General features: G+C 35.8%; 1 long non-coding RNA gene across 1 annotated transcript; it reads left to right on the forward strand.

The window, feature by feature from the left end:
* The first annotated feature begins 3,350 nt into the window (after nucleotides 1-3,350).
* Nucleotides 3,351-16,642, forward strand: LOC115275924. Its single transcript, XR_003901774.1, has 3 exons — nucleotides 3,351-3,395; nucleotides 6,819-6,977; nucleotides 16,419-16,642. It is a non-coding gene; the product is annotated as an uncharacterized LOC115275924 (long non-coding RNA).
* Nucleotides 16,643-17,065: the final 423 nt, after the last annotated feature.

Genomic DNA, 17,065 nt, shown 5'->3' on the forward strand with positions numbered 1-17,065 from the left:
TCATTCTTCTACATGTTGCTGTCCAGTTCTCCCAGCACCACCTGCTAAAGAGGCAGTCTTTTTTCCATCGGATACTCTTTCCTGCTTTGTCAAAAATTAATTGAACGTACATTTGTGGGCCCAGCTCTGGGTTCTCTATTCTACTCCATTGGTCTAGGTGTCTGTTTTTGTGCCAATATCATACACACTTTTAAACTTGCAGTCATTTTTGACCTCCAAGAGGGAAATACCAATAGATGAAAAAAATGGATATCTTAGTAGATATCTTTTGTCTGTGTTAGATAAAAATACTAAGAAAATGTACTCTAGAAAGTTTTGGGTGATTTTTCTCCCCAACAATGTCGAGAGGATCATATAATAACATTTTGTGGAAGATAATGTGGTGCAGTAGTTTAAATCATGGACCATTTCCATACTTGGTTAGTTTAAATCTTGGATCTGACATTTACCATTTTGCCAATCTTGGTGAAATTCCTCAACTTTTATATATCTGCTTTCTTGTCTGTGTAATTGAGGTGATAATTAATAGTACCTACCCCATAAGTCTATTGTGAAATTATGTTAAATGTTATAAACCAGTAAGAATAATATCTTATGCAGAGTATTATAAAAATGTTTGCTTTTATCTTGTAATTTTAGAAGGCTGAAAATCTCAGAAGTGAATTAAAGTATTAGTTTAATGTATGTACAGAAACATTAGCTTTAGATCTTTTTGATTAAGTAAAATCTTTCCACTGATTTTTCTGTCAGAATTTTTGAGTAATTGTGTAAAATATAATATTACTTAGTTTAGCATATTTTACTCTTCTTCTGAAGGCATTCCTGGATCAATAGTTTTTAATTACTCATTAAAACTAGACCTTTCTATTCTTTATACAATTTTTTAATGAAAGAATATATGTGTGTGTGTATATATGCATATGTGTATAGAGATATGTATGTGTGCACATATATATGGATGTCTAACAGACAGGTTGTTATCTATGACTTCCAATCAGACTTAATGCTGAATATAAATATAAAATGAAATTCTATGTTTGGCCTATCTCATCATTTACTACCAGCTGTCATGTATTTACTATCATGTATATGGATAAAAGGTTTAAATCTTTGCAGACCTAACATGTTTATTTTTTATTTATTTTTAATTTTAAATGTTTTTAAATTTATTTTTAAGAAGAGAAAGAGACAGCATGAGGAGCGGAGAGTCAGAGAGAGAGAGGGAGATACAAAAACCAAAGCAGGCTCCAGGCTCTGAGCTAGCTGTCAGCACAGAGCTTGACACAGAGCTTGAACCCATGAACTGTGAATCATGACCTGGGCCTAAGTTGGACACTTAACCAACTGAGCCACCCAGGCACCTCTGACCTAATGTGTTTAAAGGGAATACTCATTAGAGTTATAGAAGGGAAAAAATTCTTGGCATTTTGTAAGTTTTATAACTGCTGTTACCACAGAAGTAACATACTTAAGAATACATTGCATTTGAATTTTGTATCTCTAAATATCAAATGAATGAGATACAGAATTTGATTAAGCAAAGCAATACAAGTCATTTTTTGAAGATATTTATTGTAGTTTAAGAATTTTATCTCTCTGTCTCAATAATAAATTTTAAAAAATAAAAAAAAGGGGGCGCCTTGGTGGCTCAGTTGGTTAAGGTGCCGACTTTGGCTCAGGTCATGATCTCGTGGTTTGTGGGTTTGAGCCCCACATCAGGTTCTGTGTTGACAACTCAGAGCCTGGAGCCTGCTTCAAATTCTGTGTCTCCCTCTCTCTCTGCCCTTTCCCCACTCATGCTCTGTGTCTCTCTGTCTCAATAATAAATAAATAACATTTAATAAAAAAAGAGAATTTTATGACACATGTCAACACATCACATTCAAAATCAGTTTATGAGATTTATGCCATTGTTATGTAAATTATGTGGTTTAAGATGCTGGTCACATTTGGTTCTTCCTACTTGGTGGCCAGTGAGGACTGAAATGTTTCATTAATCCAAATAAGCACATACATGTGAAATTTTGCCTTGATTTTTTTTTTTTTTAGTTTTATAACCATGAACTGTACAATAGTAATTAGTTATTCCAGCATGTACATTTGAAGAAGATTGCTGTCTTGGATGGTGGAAGTCTTATGGTATTTGGCTGAGAAACAATTGTGTAATCCCTCAAAAATGTTCTGCAATTTGCATTGGAATATTTGGAAGAGTTGCTGCACCTTGACGTGTATATTTAGTTGTATGAACCATAAATTCAGTTTTGTCTCAAATCTCAATTCAGATAAACAATGAAAAAGGAATTAGCAGTGGGCCAACTATGTTTTGGTACTGTTTTGTGTTTTCAAAAGTCTTGTGATGAGCAGTATTGTGGTGAGAAAAAATTTCTCTGGCATGTAATATGTTTGATATATATTTGAATGCGAAACTTTGCTGATTTACCAGACCTCAAGTGGTTTTATGTTTTTCTTATGTACTTTAAAAAGGGGTTTTCATTAATAAGGAAGATATACTCAACACAGTACACAACTGATGCACTATGTCTGCTCTATAATTGCTAACTCTCATTTATTGTTATTGTATGTTTATCCTTTATAAGGTGTGTATTTTTCAAATATGACAGTACATTGTCCAACAAGACCATAGTTGTCGTCTGTACATTCCATATTTAATTTTTTCCCAAGACTCAACTATTTCTCTTTTCTCTCCATTTTCCTTCAACTCAAATAGCTCTTAATTGTATTCTGTTCACATAGCCTTCCTTAAATTCAGATATGTATTTTCTCATTCTCCATATCATTGTCACCATCATCACCACCATCATCATCATCATATCTAGTTCAGCAAGTATATATTTTTTTATTCCATGGGTTTCAGATGTGATTTTTTTCTCCTATGATTCTTACTCTTGAAATTTCTATCATTCTTGACCACATTTCCTTTCCAATTCCTTTTTACTCCTTTTCCTTCACAATTTTATTTCCTATTGAAGATACCTTTTCTGATATTTATTTATAGCAGTTTGTAATAAACATCTACTAACTCTACAATCATTACTTTCCATTCGCTTTTGTTCCATTTTTCTTTGTTTCAATAAATCGCTACTGAATGGATCAGGAAATAAAAATACTCATTGATTTCTTGGTGCACATGTTTTGTCTAAAAGTAAGAAGAAAATATGTATTTACTCAACTATTTTGACTGTTTTTAAACTAGCAAAATCTTCTTGAAGAAAAATCACTTGGGAAATCTGTATACATAGGTGATAGTAGTCTCACCCTCTACCACAGGCATACTGTGAGTTCCTAGTGAACAATGATCATGTCTAATTCATCTTTGTGTTTCATTCCAGTACCTAATGGAGAACCTCACACTTTGTAGACATTTTGGAAGCTGGGTAAGTGAATAAATTTGTTAATTTATCCTAGTCTAGGGTGTTATAATGGGCTGGTGAACTATTTTTGCTAAATAAATACTGCTGGGTTGACTCCACTATATTTCTCTCAACTAGTAGAGTTGTGTGCCTTCAATATAGCATATAACCTTGTGGAAGTCATGTCAGTGAGAATTTCTGGTATTTTCACATGATTCATAGCACTATGCAGTGAATTAAAACAGTCATTAAGTTTGAGTTGATGGCCTGGATGCTAGACCATGAGAATGAAGAAATAGATCTATAAACTAGACCAATGAGAACTGTCTTTGGCAAAGTAAACATTAAAATTGGAAAATATTTGGCCAACAGCTAAAGAGTAAGAGAGTGAACATCCTAGCATGGATTTGATTTCTCTTGAAGTGATTACTAATTTTAAACAATGAAGACCCTAGGACAGCTAGCAATAACTTTGAATTTAATTTAAAACCACCACATGACAGACTGTACTGCCAGCTATTGCAATGGAAATTTATTTAATGTTTTCCCCAGAAAGCTTTTATTTACATAGGATATCTTCCAATCATGGGAGATTATTTAGATAGGTTTTGTAGGAATATACATAGCTATTGTTCAATCAATGAAGTTCCTGGTTTTATTTTTCTTGTGAATTGTTGATGACAGCATCCAGAAATGTTAGTGTTAGGTTTCTCTCATTCTGAAATTGCCCAGAATACAAACTTCTCTAATTTAGTGAATTGAAGGAAGAAAGTGCATGTTTTCATTCCCAGTGGACTTCCATGTGAATCTTAAACCAGGTTCAGTTTGAAATTCTCAAATGTCATTTCATAAACCACATTTTAGTGTTAAGTAAAATGATTGCATGTAGCCCTACAAAAATTTCCTAATAATTAAGTAGTTCCTCATGAGAAGAAATCTATAGTGCTATTTACTTATTAATGATAGTGTGTTGATGTTCAATCATAACTGACCCGGTTTATAAACTCTTCTCTTTTACCCTATACTACCAATGTTAGTAGGGAGTGTTATAACTTTTCTAATGATGCTGGGTGGGCGGCAGTCATGAAATGATTTAATTTTAGTATCTTATCAAATTTAACTTGCAACCTATATCCTGGATTTAGATGGACACAATACCAGTTATGTTCTGCTTCGAAGTGTCTTCTCTCTCCTTATCACAACACAGGAATACTGTGGTAAAAGTAGTCTGACACTGTGCAAAAGGAAATTATTTTAAAATATTTTCTAATTAATTTTAATTGTAATGAATTAATTAAGTTATTATTCATTATAATTAACTTTAATTACAGTTGTATGAACCCATGTAATTAGGTGTAATGAACTTATGATACTTTTTGACACACTATGTGAGCTTCAGCTGTAATATTTTGACTGAACATAATATTTATAACAAAAATTAATGCACCTTCTGAAGAAATGACAACTATCAGCTCTTTGGAGCCTCCTGTTGGACCACTTTATGAAAGCGAGCACCTCTCAGTATTCATATGTTCCTATTCTTTTTCTGATGCAACCAAAGGAAAGACATTCTCTTTCTATATCTGAACATCACTGAGTAAGAAACTATCATTATTGATTGTTATGTGAAGCTATGTGAAAGAATGAGGAAAGTGAGAGAAAAAGGATGGAAATGAACCATGGTTTTCCAACCCAGAGGTCTTCTGAACCTGAGGTAAAGAGCAGAGGAGAAGGAGTCACAGCACAGCACTTGATTACAAGGTCCTGGGGTGGGGATCACTGTACAGGCAGGAAATGGTGAAACATGAGAGTATCCCAACAGGAAAACAGAGCAGGAGAAAACTGAAGCTGGTCCTGATGCTAGAAAGAATGGGGGAAAGCAAAGCAGCTGGAATGAGAGAAAGAAATGGAGACCTCCCCACCATTGGCAGTAGGGAATTACAGGTGTATTTCATTTTTGCTTTAGTTCTTGAAGCATTGCTTATCATTCCTGTCAGTTTATGAGCAGTTCAGAAGTTACTCATTCAGAAGACAAGCCTGGGGGTATTTGATTCTCAAAAAGAAGACCACATCTGTGAAGTGGAAAGAAAGATCAGGCAGTCCTGTTTAAATGAATGAAGAAACTTTTACAAGCTAGCTTTAGAAATCAATTGTTTTGAAAGACTTCAGAATTTTCTGGATAAACCAATATACTGATTTACTTCCTACTTGCACAAATTATTAAAAAGAAATAGAGTTAAAATACAATATCTAGATTTGCTGCATTCAAGCAAAACTAGGTTCAATTATAATACAGAAAGTGATGATACTTCATTATGTCTACATATGAAAAAGTCTCTATGGTACAAAATGAGGTTGAACTAATCTCTGCTGTTAGATGTCAGGATATCTTGAAAAAGGAGAGTGGTTTGGAAATTCAGAATGTTCTGCTTCACAGTTTGGGTTGCATTGTTACCTGGGTAGGCTCCTCTTGTGACAATTAATTCAGTGGTGCACATGATGAATGCATTTTCTCTGTGTATATTTTATATTTCAAGAAAATATTTTTTGAAACAAACAGCTCTAGGGAATCAATGACTTCCAAATCAGTAACATAAAAATGACTTCAAAATGTTTATGAAATATATATAATAATAACATGGGATCCAGAAATTATCAAAATTTCCTGAAGAAGATGATGTTTATTTCTAGAACTTAACTGCAGTAGGGGAACATGCAAAAACTTTTTTTTTTAAAGAAATGAATTATGGTTCTCAAATCAACTCCAAATTGGCTTAATACATTATGTTTCGTTTTAATGAAGGTGCTTTTGAATAGACCTTTGCTGTATTATTATGCTATATAAACAGCTCAGCCAAACTGTGGAACTGGTCTATCACTTTCATGAACTAGTTGTCCCTTCACTACTTAAACAAATTTCAAGATGCTGTTCCAATAGGAAATTTAAACTGATTACAGATCAGTAGGCATCTATATGCAAAACTTTTTGTTTAGCCAATCATTATCTATTATCCTTAGGAATATCAAGTATTGAGGGTTTGTTTCTCCTTTCCAAATAAATCAATGTAAGGAGGCAGTGTAAAGGGGACCTCAATGTTACATTAGGTGATGCATAAGTATGCGTGTATTAGGGGACAGTGTGGCAATTTAGGGCAATTTAGGGAGAAAGGTTGTCATTCTGTTTCTTCCCCATGCAGTGGCTTTTCACTTATGTCATGCTATGGTCTTGTACATGAAGAATGGAAACCCTAGGGATTGGTAGCTGCACAAGATTGATGTGTAGAACAGCAATGACAATTCTCTCCTTTACTAGCAGATTTCAGTGGGTAGCGACATGCATCAGGTAGATGCATAAGGTATGGATTTATCCTTCCTTAAAATAATCATGGATGGAGGAGAGAATGACAGAGATCTGGGTAGGTGACCCTCTTCCCTTATTAATTTCAGAAGGGACAGTACCTAATGCTGTGCTATGAGAAAAAAGGACTTGATAACTTGGTATGTTAAATTAAGTTGCAGTGAAGTTCTGAAAGCAAGAAGAGCAAGAGACTTTTTTAGGATGAATATTTCTAAATGTATTTTTGATAATGCAAAAGACTATTTATGGTAAGTTTACAACTTCCTTTGTATTTTACTAGTTCTCAATGCTCACTTAAATTCTCACCATTTCTTTCATAATAGACAGTTCCAAAGTTTTCAGTCAAATTTTCTCTGGGCTTAAAATAAATTGGAGCCAGGGTGCAGCCAACATTTTGAATTACATAAACCATACTGAAGATGGTTCCATTAATTCCTTAAACCCATGTCAGGTAATAGAAAACAAATTTGTATCTAGGATCACCTTCCAAAAATGAGATATAGAGTTAGTGACTCCAGTAATTTAGAACAGGGTGGTGTAAAATTTCCCTTCTTGGTTATTACAATCACTGTTGTGGTAGAATTGTGTCTGTTTTAAATAATCTTGTTGATAGTAAAAAGTAGATTGCCTGGTTTTAGGGGAGGGAAAATTCCACACGCACGTTTTCAGATTTGACAACTACCTTACAAATATTAATAGCTACCAGTGAATAACAATTCTGTGCTGGAAAGGATAATTATTCTAATTAAAACTAACACGGGGCGCCTGGGTGGCTCAGTCGGCTAAGCCTCCGGCTTCAGCTCAGGTCAGATCTCACGTTCGTGGGTTCGAGCCCCGCGTCAGGCTCTGTGCTGACAGCTAGCTCAGAGCTTGGAGCCTGCTTCTGGTTCTGTGTCTCCTTCTCTCTCTGCCCCTCCCGCTCTCATGCCTGTCTCTCTCTGTATCAAAAATAAATAAAACATTAAAAAAAAAAACTAACAGGCTGGTCCTTAAGTCTCGATCCCTGGAGACAAAAACCAGCATGGAGCAGCAGTGCTCAGATGGCCCTAAGAAATAGGTGCTCTCCCATAATTTCCACTGTGAAATTTAATGGCAGGTTTAGAAATGCATAGCAACCTGAGATAGAGAAAACTCAAAACTTGATGCTTTTTTATTACAATTTCAGGCTGCAACCTACTTTTCCAAAAGTTGTAATTCTTTCAGGCACACAGTTATTAAACGTATTGTTTTATGGTTAGATTATCTAGCAAAAAAAAGAAACCCCTAGGTAAAATGAGATAGACTCTGAGCAAATGTTAATTTTAAAGCTGACCCATCACTAAATGACATGGTGCTTCATTAAAGACTTGGTTCCTATGAGAACCACTATAGCATAAGCTCTGAACAAAACAAGGTCTTTGCTGCCTGGCTATATTCCCACACCAGAACAGTGCCTAGCCCACAGTAGGTATTGAATATGTATTTGGAAACAACAAACTGAGTTCAATATCATGGGTTCTTTTATAGGCACAGCCTAGTAGAGAATCCTATATCATGATTTGTTTTTAAGTACCACATTTACTGGGTAAGTCAAGGAAATTTAAGCTAAGATTTGTATTGAAAAAGAAGGACACAGTTGTGAGCTGACAGATCAGAGAGTGTGATATAAGCAGAACAATGGAGGTCATGGAAGCTTGAAAAATATAATGTGCAGGCATGTTTATATTCTGAAGTATAAAATCCTTGCTGAGAGTGGATTAAGACAGTCAAGAGTGAAGGTAGAAGAGAATAGATAGTTGGGTAGAGGCCAATTGATGGAGAAAATAGGGAAAAAGGCATTCTACATTTTCTACCATTATATCTACCCTTTGCCCTCATGTGGCACCCCAACCCACCACTTATGTCCAGTCCATATATTTTTGTTTCATCCTGTTACTATGGATGGATGGTCTATTTTACACCATGGGCATCCTTGCCACTTGTATTCTAAGTCTTATCTCTTCTCACATACTTAAGGATAACACTGCAGGAATTCTCTTTTCTGCATCATAATTTTTAATCTCTCATTCTGGCTTGGCTTGACATTTACAACAGCCTAAAAGCATGCCGTAGTATCTTCTATCTTATACAAATTCTCTTTTATCACTTATCCTCCTCCAGCCATGGCCCCGTTTCCTCTACTCCACTTTATCCAATGTCCTCAAAATGATATTGAAAGGAAGGCAGTCTCCAAGTCTTCTTTAATTCTCTCATAAACCTGTCCCACTGTTTGAGTGAAGCTATCCAATGAGATCTTATCTATACCACTAATGACCTCCACATTTCAAAATTAAATATTAATTTCAGTCCTTATTTCATGTGACCAATTAGCATCATGACACATTTATTTTTTTGAAACACTGCTTTTTGGAACACCTCTTCCTATTTCTCCTTCTATTGTACTTGCAGTTCATGTTTTCTCTCCTTTGTTGGCTTCTTCTAACATTTTCTATCTCTACATGTTAAAGTGCCTGAAAGCTCCATCCCCAGACCATATCTTAATCCATATGAACTTTCTAGGTGACTTTCTACAATTTGATGACTAGATCTCAAATAAGGTTTTAGTCTGGACCTCTAGCATGAATGCCACACATTTGTATATACTTGTATATACTACTTCCAATCCATCATTTACACTTGCGTGTTATATTATATATTTGTTTATTGTTTGTCTTCCCTTCGAGAATGTAAACCTCATGAGGGAAAAGACTTTATTTTGTTCATTGCTATTCCCAACACTGGAATTGCCTGGCACAGAGTAAGCTCTCAATTTCATGGATATGTTGATACTTTGTCTAATAAAATCCATGCATATTTTATGACCCAGTATATATTCTAAAGAACCTATTTCCATAAGGATGTTAATTTCAATATTATTATGGAAACAGGAAAATGAAGACATCTTGGATGTTAATCTCTAAGACAGTCAATGGATAAAATATAGTAGATGCTCATTATGGTATTAGAGGCATCAGATGAGATTTTCTCATAACTATATGGGTAGATCTTAAAAGTAGTTCTGAGTAAAAACAATGTAAAGTTCAGAAATATATACATTATATAGGTACATAATAGGTACAAAAACCAATAGTATGTTGTGCAAGTATTCATCTAAGCAGAAAGGCATACATTATACATATTAAATGGTTGCTCATGGGAAGAAGAAGTGGGCAAATTTATGGTAAAAATGAAGGAATAGATGCATGTATGAATAAATAAACAAAAGAGAAATTGTGCATAAACCAATAGTGATCTGTGCTTTGAACTGAGGGGTAAAAACCACCAGAAGGAAAAAATGTTGAATAAAAAGAGAGAGTGGGGGGGGGGGAATATTGGCTCAGGAAGTGATGGGTAGAGAAGTACAATAATGAAAACGGAAAGAACACTATTTTGTGCTTGAGTCCCTCTACTCAAAAGTCATCTTGAGAGTAGTGATTCCATGATTCAAATTTTGGCCAGTTGCATTATTCTTGAGGATACCAGGTTTTGAGAGGAAAAAACTGGAAAAACAAGTCTGAAGAGAAAATGGGGACGTGATCAAGATTTATCTTCTCACAGACTAGGAAAGACAGTTTTCCAAAGTAAAATCAGGGACATTAGGAAGCTATATAGTTGAAAAATAAAACCACTAGAGACCATATAATATAAAAATTCACTTATTTTTTTAATTTTTTTGATGTTTAGTTGAGAGAGAGAGAGAGAGAATGAGTAGGGAGGTGGTGGGAGGGCAGAAAGAGAGGGAGACACAGATTCTGAAGCAAGCTCCAGGCTCTGAGCCATCAGCACAGAGCCCAACACGGGGCTTGAACTCAGGGACTGGGAGATTATGACCTAAGCTGAATTCAGACACTTAACTGAATGAGACACCCAGGTGCCCCAAAAGTTTCTTATTGATATCAATTAACAATGACCCCAAATTATTGCTGAATATAATACTTCTTGGAAAATTAAATATTATTTGCTTTGGGGGAAAAATCATACTAAAAAGCCTCTAGTTTTCAATTATAAATTGAATTGAAAGCTAACGAAAGTAATCAATATTTAGGTAGTGGAGACCAAAGAATCAGAAATCAGTTGCATCACTGAAGTATTTGTGAACAAAAAAACCCCAAGAAAACACACATACAAAAGCATAGATACACACACATACACACACCCAGTATTCCATTTGGTTAATAGAATAGCCAAGTGTGTAATCATTTGATTAAACTAATATTGTATTCTACACATGTATTTTCTTTCTAGGAGAGGTATACATTTTCAAAATGTAATTTTTTTTCTTGTAGGCACCACTTTCCCAATTTAGAAATGGCAACACTACTGATGTTTATATTTTTTATTGTCCAATTATATTTTCCTTTGCTTCTCTTGTTTTTCCATCTTGGAGCTTTAAATTTTCATGATTTTATTTGTTTACTTATTGGCACCTTTCCTAGGAAATTTAGGAAGAGCAAAAAGAAATGGAAATCAAAGCAAGACAAAAGATTTTTTTAGAGGAAGAATGAAATTATCCATTCTTTCATCTATTGATCACATACTTTGTAAATGTTTACTCAGAGCCAAGCATAATGTTATGCATACTAGATAACAAGAAGATAAGGCTTTAAAAAAATCTTTTCTAGAAACTATATGCCTATGTCTATCTATCAATTAAACAGTAGATAATGTAGATATAACTCTACTAATGCAGTCAACAACTTTCTATATTCTCAGTCCTTGTTAATACAGTTAGGAAAAAATCAATCACCTTAGAGTCTGGTTATAGGCATTTCAATAGACTTGCCCCTTCTGATTTCCATTCTTCAGTGTTCTGAAATTAGAATCTCCAATCACTATTTCTAATCACAATGTGCTGCTGTTCTCTGCAGTTGCTTTGGCAAAGTGACTCAAAGAAGTATCAGCCATTCCAGGAGTTATCCTGAACAAATTGTCTGAATCTTCCAGCTGGTTGTAAGAGAGGAATGCAGATTGCCTGCCCGCCAAGCACAGGGATGCCACTCAATGACGGAACATCACCCTTATGCTTTGAAATCAGGGGACCTCGAACTCAGAGTACAACAGAACAGATTCTCAGAAGCAACAAATCACATCCTGATCTTTTTGCTCCCTCTGTTTGCTTGCCTCTGAGATTTTGCATTACTTTGTGTGGAATCTTTGATTTCTACCACAAGCATCCATTCCTGTGATTCTATGCCCTTGCGAAGCTAAGGCAAATGTCTTTTGATACAGTTGTTTTGCAGCTTTCCATTTTAGATAAAGATAATGCATGCATTAGGAATTTTTGTGTGTGTGTGGCAACACCAGTATCATTTAGCTCGTATTCTTTTATTTACTGATTGTTCTTAGCTCAGGGAATGCACAGGCCAATTGGCCTTAGGTTCTGAATTCACCCTTTCATCCATCTAACCTGGGAATCTGTGTGTCTCATAGAATATTGAGCTGAGCTGGATGTGCTCCTTTCTTTAAAAATAGCCACATTCTGGGCATAGATTACGATGGGAATGTTTTTGGACATTTCACATTCCTCCTCAGTGGGTACCATAAAGTCATGGCCATGAAGACTAGCCAAGAACAGCTAGCAAGTATCCGCATTCCAACCCAGAGGTACTGTTCTTAGCATTATTTGGCTTGATCTCTGTGTTTCCCTCACTGGCTGTCATAATGTGTCCAGAAGCTATTCTAAGCATACTCTATTTTCACAATGCCCTCCATGAGGCTTAGGTGACAGGCTATGGTGAGATGTGAAGCACAATCATCATTAGTTTGCTCCTGTATTCACTTTATAAGCCCATAGGCTTTGGGTAATTTTTAGGTGTTACTTATATAATGTTATTAATCAAAAATTAGCCCAAATTGTTTTAAAGAACTGGGTGCTTCACCATCCAAAGACATTACTACAATTCAAAAACAAGGCTTGATTTACAGTTTCGACTACACAAGGCAAATGGAGTTGAAGTTCTTTTCATTTAAATCATGGGAGGGTATCCAAGATTAATCTTCAAATGACCTTCCTTAAAACAATATGTTTTTAAATTATCAGAGATACCACGGGGCACCTGGGTGGCTCCGTTGGTTAAGCCTAGAACTTCAGCTCAGGTCACGATCTTGCAGTTGTGAGTCTGAGCCCTGCGTTGGGCTCTGCGCTGACCATGCAGGGCCTGCCTGGGATTCTCTCTCTCTGCCTCTCTCTCTCTGCTCTTCCCCCACTGTGCTCTCCCCTTTCTCTCTCAAAATACATAAATAAACCTTAAAGAAAGCTTCAATAGCAATATTAAATACTTTATCTTTGTATCAACTATGATTATCTATATCTATCATCTATCATCTATATATATGGATGTATCTATCTAGTTCGCTATTCCCTATCATTTTCCACCAACATATATTTACACTGAGTTATATAAAATTTTATAACTGGCTTTAATAAATCACCTTACAATGTTCTATCAGGATTACGGTCAGAATAACGTCCCCATTACCTCTTGCAACATTCTTTCATCCCATCTGATGTCACATAGTCACACGTATCAAAACAAAAATTTAGACACTGCCTGCTTCATGTGAGGTATTTTCCACACAGGTCTGGGAAAATATTTCTTCAGATATTTTTAGAATGTGGCTGGAGGCTATTTTAGGATATGAAAATATCAGAATACAGTATTTTTATTGTTTTAACAAATAAAAGCTACAGTCATTAGGGTCAGAGTAGGTTTCTCTTAGAGGCCATGTGCTTTCCTAATAAATTTAGGAGCTGGAAGAAACTTCAAGGCATATAAAGAAAAGGCTATACACAGAAACAGTAGGGGATTCCAACAGTACTAACTAGAACTCTAGCCACAGCAGAAGTGCTGGAATACCAGTATGGTGGCCTGGTTCTAATAAAACTAAGACAGCAGTTAACAGCTTTTTTCCTCCAGTGTCACCAAAGCTTTACCTCACTGAACAACTTTTGGATCACTCCTTAACTCCTGATCTCCAAAAAATAAGTGTCCCTAATAGACCGAGTGATTAAAAATCATTTATTCTTTTTGTCATTGTATAGTTTTCTGCACTTCTGTACACTCACATATGGGAAACCATGTTGACAAATGACTCTTATTACAGACTACTTCTGCAGGCTCTCCAGTGTTTGCAGTTCTTAGTGTTTTGTTCTTGTTGTTCGTTTGCTTTTTCCTCTTTGTAATGAATGGATGACTTGTGGTCTACTCTTAGTTTCTCCCACTGTTTGTTGTACTTGGTTGCTGAGCCTTGAAACTAGTGGGGCTTGCAGTGTTTTCAAGCCTTTACGACCTCTTGGAACAGTTATAGCTTAGAACTGTATATACAGAACAATGACCACAACACTACTCTTAAGGCAAATGTTCCAACAAAAAGAAGCCAGTCATGGCTGATAATTCATCCTCTCTGAGAAACGTATTCAGGTCTTCTGCGGTTAAAGGAAACTTTCCTCTGACCCTCCATTCTGTTCCCTTTCATACCATCTTGCTGTACAGATTGACCACTCATTCAAGTCCTTGAAATATGGCTCTTAAACTGTTTATATCAGGGTTGCCAATCATACGGGTCAGCTTCACTAAGCTCACCTCAGTCCCACACCTCTGTCTTCCTCTTCACCTGCTTATTTAATGATATGCTCAAAAACATTTTAAACCCCAGACTAATATTTTCTTCCAAATTGCTCTGTTCTTAAGATTCCCTTATGTCTTATTCCTCTATGATGTTGTGTTTGACTATTTCAAATTGTCCTCTCACATCCTCTGGTCACCCCCAGCTATTTTCTCAGAACACACAGACTATTTATTAACATAAACACACACAAATGACAAGCAAAATAAAAGAGATAAAATACTTTATTGTGTTTTAAGTTAATTTATTCTTCCTAGGTAGGCTGAATTTCTTGAGGGCTTAGATCCATTCATTTTCTTAACATTTAGGACAATATGTATTTGTTGAGCGTTTATAATCTTTATGTTTTTAGATCTTAACAATAATGACTAGGACATTTTAAAACAATTCTTCAGTTTTCAGATTAACTTAGCAGAGGTTCTTAACATGTTTAATATCAGAGAGTTTTTCAGAATTTGATGAAAACAATGTGCTGTTTGTTTAAGAAAACAAGTGCATATGCAATGCAATTCTCTCTCTCTCTCTCTCTCTCTCTCTCTCACACACACACACACACACACACACACACACACACACACACACACACCATTACAATACTATTTGGCATACATATATAGGGCGTCCCTGGACTCTTTGGAGTATATATGGGTATCAGGTTAAAAGTTACTGCCCATTGCTTTTTATAGTTAATATTTAAGTATTATGTTTGTGGGAGTATTAAGGAATGATTATTGGAAAATAAAAAGAACCCTGTTGTTCTTTTCTACCATGACTTTCACCCTTAGAGGAGGAGAAGAGGAATAGGTGATAAGAGATTAAAGGAATAGAGTACGTCACAAAGTGGGCATGAAACGTTGATTCTCTGCATTGAAAAGTTTCAAGATTTAGGCTGCAGTTTTGAGACAGCTTTAGACTGAGGAGGGGACCATGGTACAAAGCAAGGTAGTGGAACCCTGCACCCTCTGGCCAACATGAGCCAAGAGAGAACAACGTCTTATATTGGGAGTGATCAGTGTTCATTTTGAAATCACCAGACTCTGAGTCTGATTCTTAGTGAAGAATAACTAGGAAATAGAGAAAAAAATTCAAGTCTGGGAGAATGACTCAACATTTTGAGTCACAGTGATATGTAAGTATTGGGAGAGAAAAACAGGTATCTACTGCCCACGAAGTTTATGTGCTCTCTGCATCCCATCCTTTTGGGTCTCATTGGAATTAGAAAGGGGTTTTAGATGTACTAACCATGTGTCTTTATATTCTTATAGTAATGACAGTGATTTAAATACTTATTGACAGTAAGCTAGAAGCTGGACTGAGTGCTTCACATGAATTGTTTCATTAAATCTTCACAACTCTAAAAGGCAAGAACAATGGTTCTCCTTATTGGGTGAATGGAATACCAGGGATGAAGAGATGAAGTAGCTTGTCTGAGGTCAGAGGGCCAGGAAGTTGCATTCCTGGGACCTACCTTACCTATCAGATCTAGCTTTGTTAACCACAATTTACTTTATTATTCATTCACTCATTCCTTCCTTCCTTCCTTCCTTCCTTCCTTCCTTCCTTCCTTCCTTCCTTCCTTCCTTCCTTCCTCCCTTCCTTCCTTCCTTCCTTCCTTCCTTCATGAGAGAGATGCAGAGAGAGAGAGAAAATCTTAAGCAGATTCTATTTATATTTTATTATGCTCAGCATGGAACCTGATGTGGGGCTCAGTCCTAAACCCTGGGATATGACCTAAACTGAAATCAAGAGTCAGATGCTCAATCAATGAACCACCCAGGTACCCAATTAACTCCAACTTTCAATGGAAGAAAACGGAGACTGAGTCACTGTAGCAAAGGTTGTGAGTGGTAGATGAAAGATATACCTGGCCCGAACCCCCTTCAGCCAGGGAGATGTTGGTACAGTTGATTTCTTCTACTCAAATTTTGAACAGCTGTGAGGTGTTTAGACTACTGAGCCCAGTATCAGCATATATAAATAACCCTAACTTGATCCCCTTTGATTTTATTTTTGGATGTCATAGCTTTGTCCTTTCTTTATTTTAGCTAAGCCTCTACTGCATGTTCCCTGAGTAGCAGAACGATCCATTTCAGGAGCATATTTTATGTGATGCTGACACCAGCTGCTCCATGGAGACCTTCAGGTTCCTGCCAGAGTTTAATTGGCACCCAGGAGCAGATGGGCTCCAAAGAACCAAAAAAGTGATCCTGTTTCATAATAAGTCTTTATCTCAGCATGAAAAAAAGCAATAAATTGTGAAGAGTCTGAACAGCTATTCTCTAAACACACACAAAAAAATTTATTATGCTAAGATGTAGTTTTTTCCAAAAAAGAAGACAACAGGGCTGCCTTTTTAACAACCTCTATGTAACTTATATTTCTGTGGTGATTATTTAAAGCTCTTTAATATCCAGTACTGAGTAATTTAAGATACTCCATAATCATTCATTCATTGACTAGACATTTCCAAGCACTTACTATCTGCCAGGCAATATTCTAGGAATATAACAGTAAACAAAGATAGACATAAATTCTCACCTTCATGGAGCTTACATTGTGAATATAAACATCCTTGAAAGAAGTGGAAAAGGTAGGGAAAATAGCGTCATCATTTGCCTCTTTTAAGGTCCAAAAATTTCCTTGCATTAGGAAGCTATACTGGTGATGTCAGTTGATTGAGAAAAAATAAGAT

This window comes from Suricata suricatta, chromosome 1, assembly GCF_006229205.1.
Source record: "Suricata suricatta isolate VVHF042 chromosome 1, meerkat_22Aug2017_6uvM2_HiC, whole genome shotgun sequence".
NCBI classification, from domain to species: Eukaryota; Metazoa; Chordata; class Mammalia; order Carnivora; family Herpestidae; genus Suricata; species Suricata suricatta.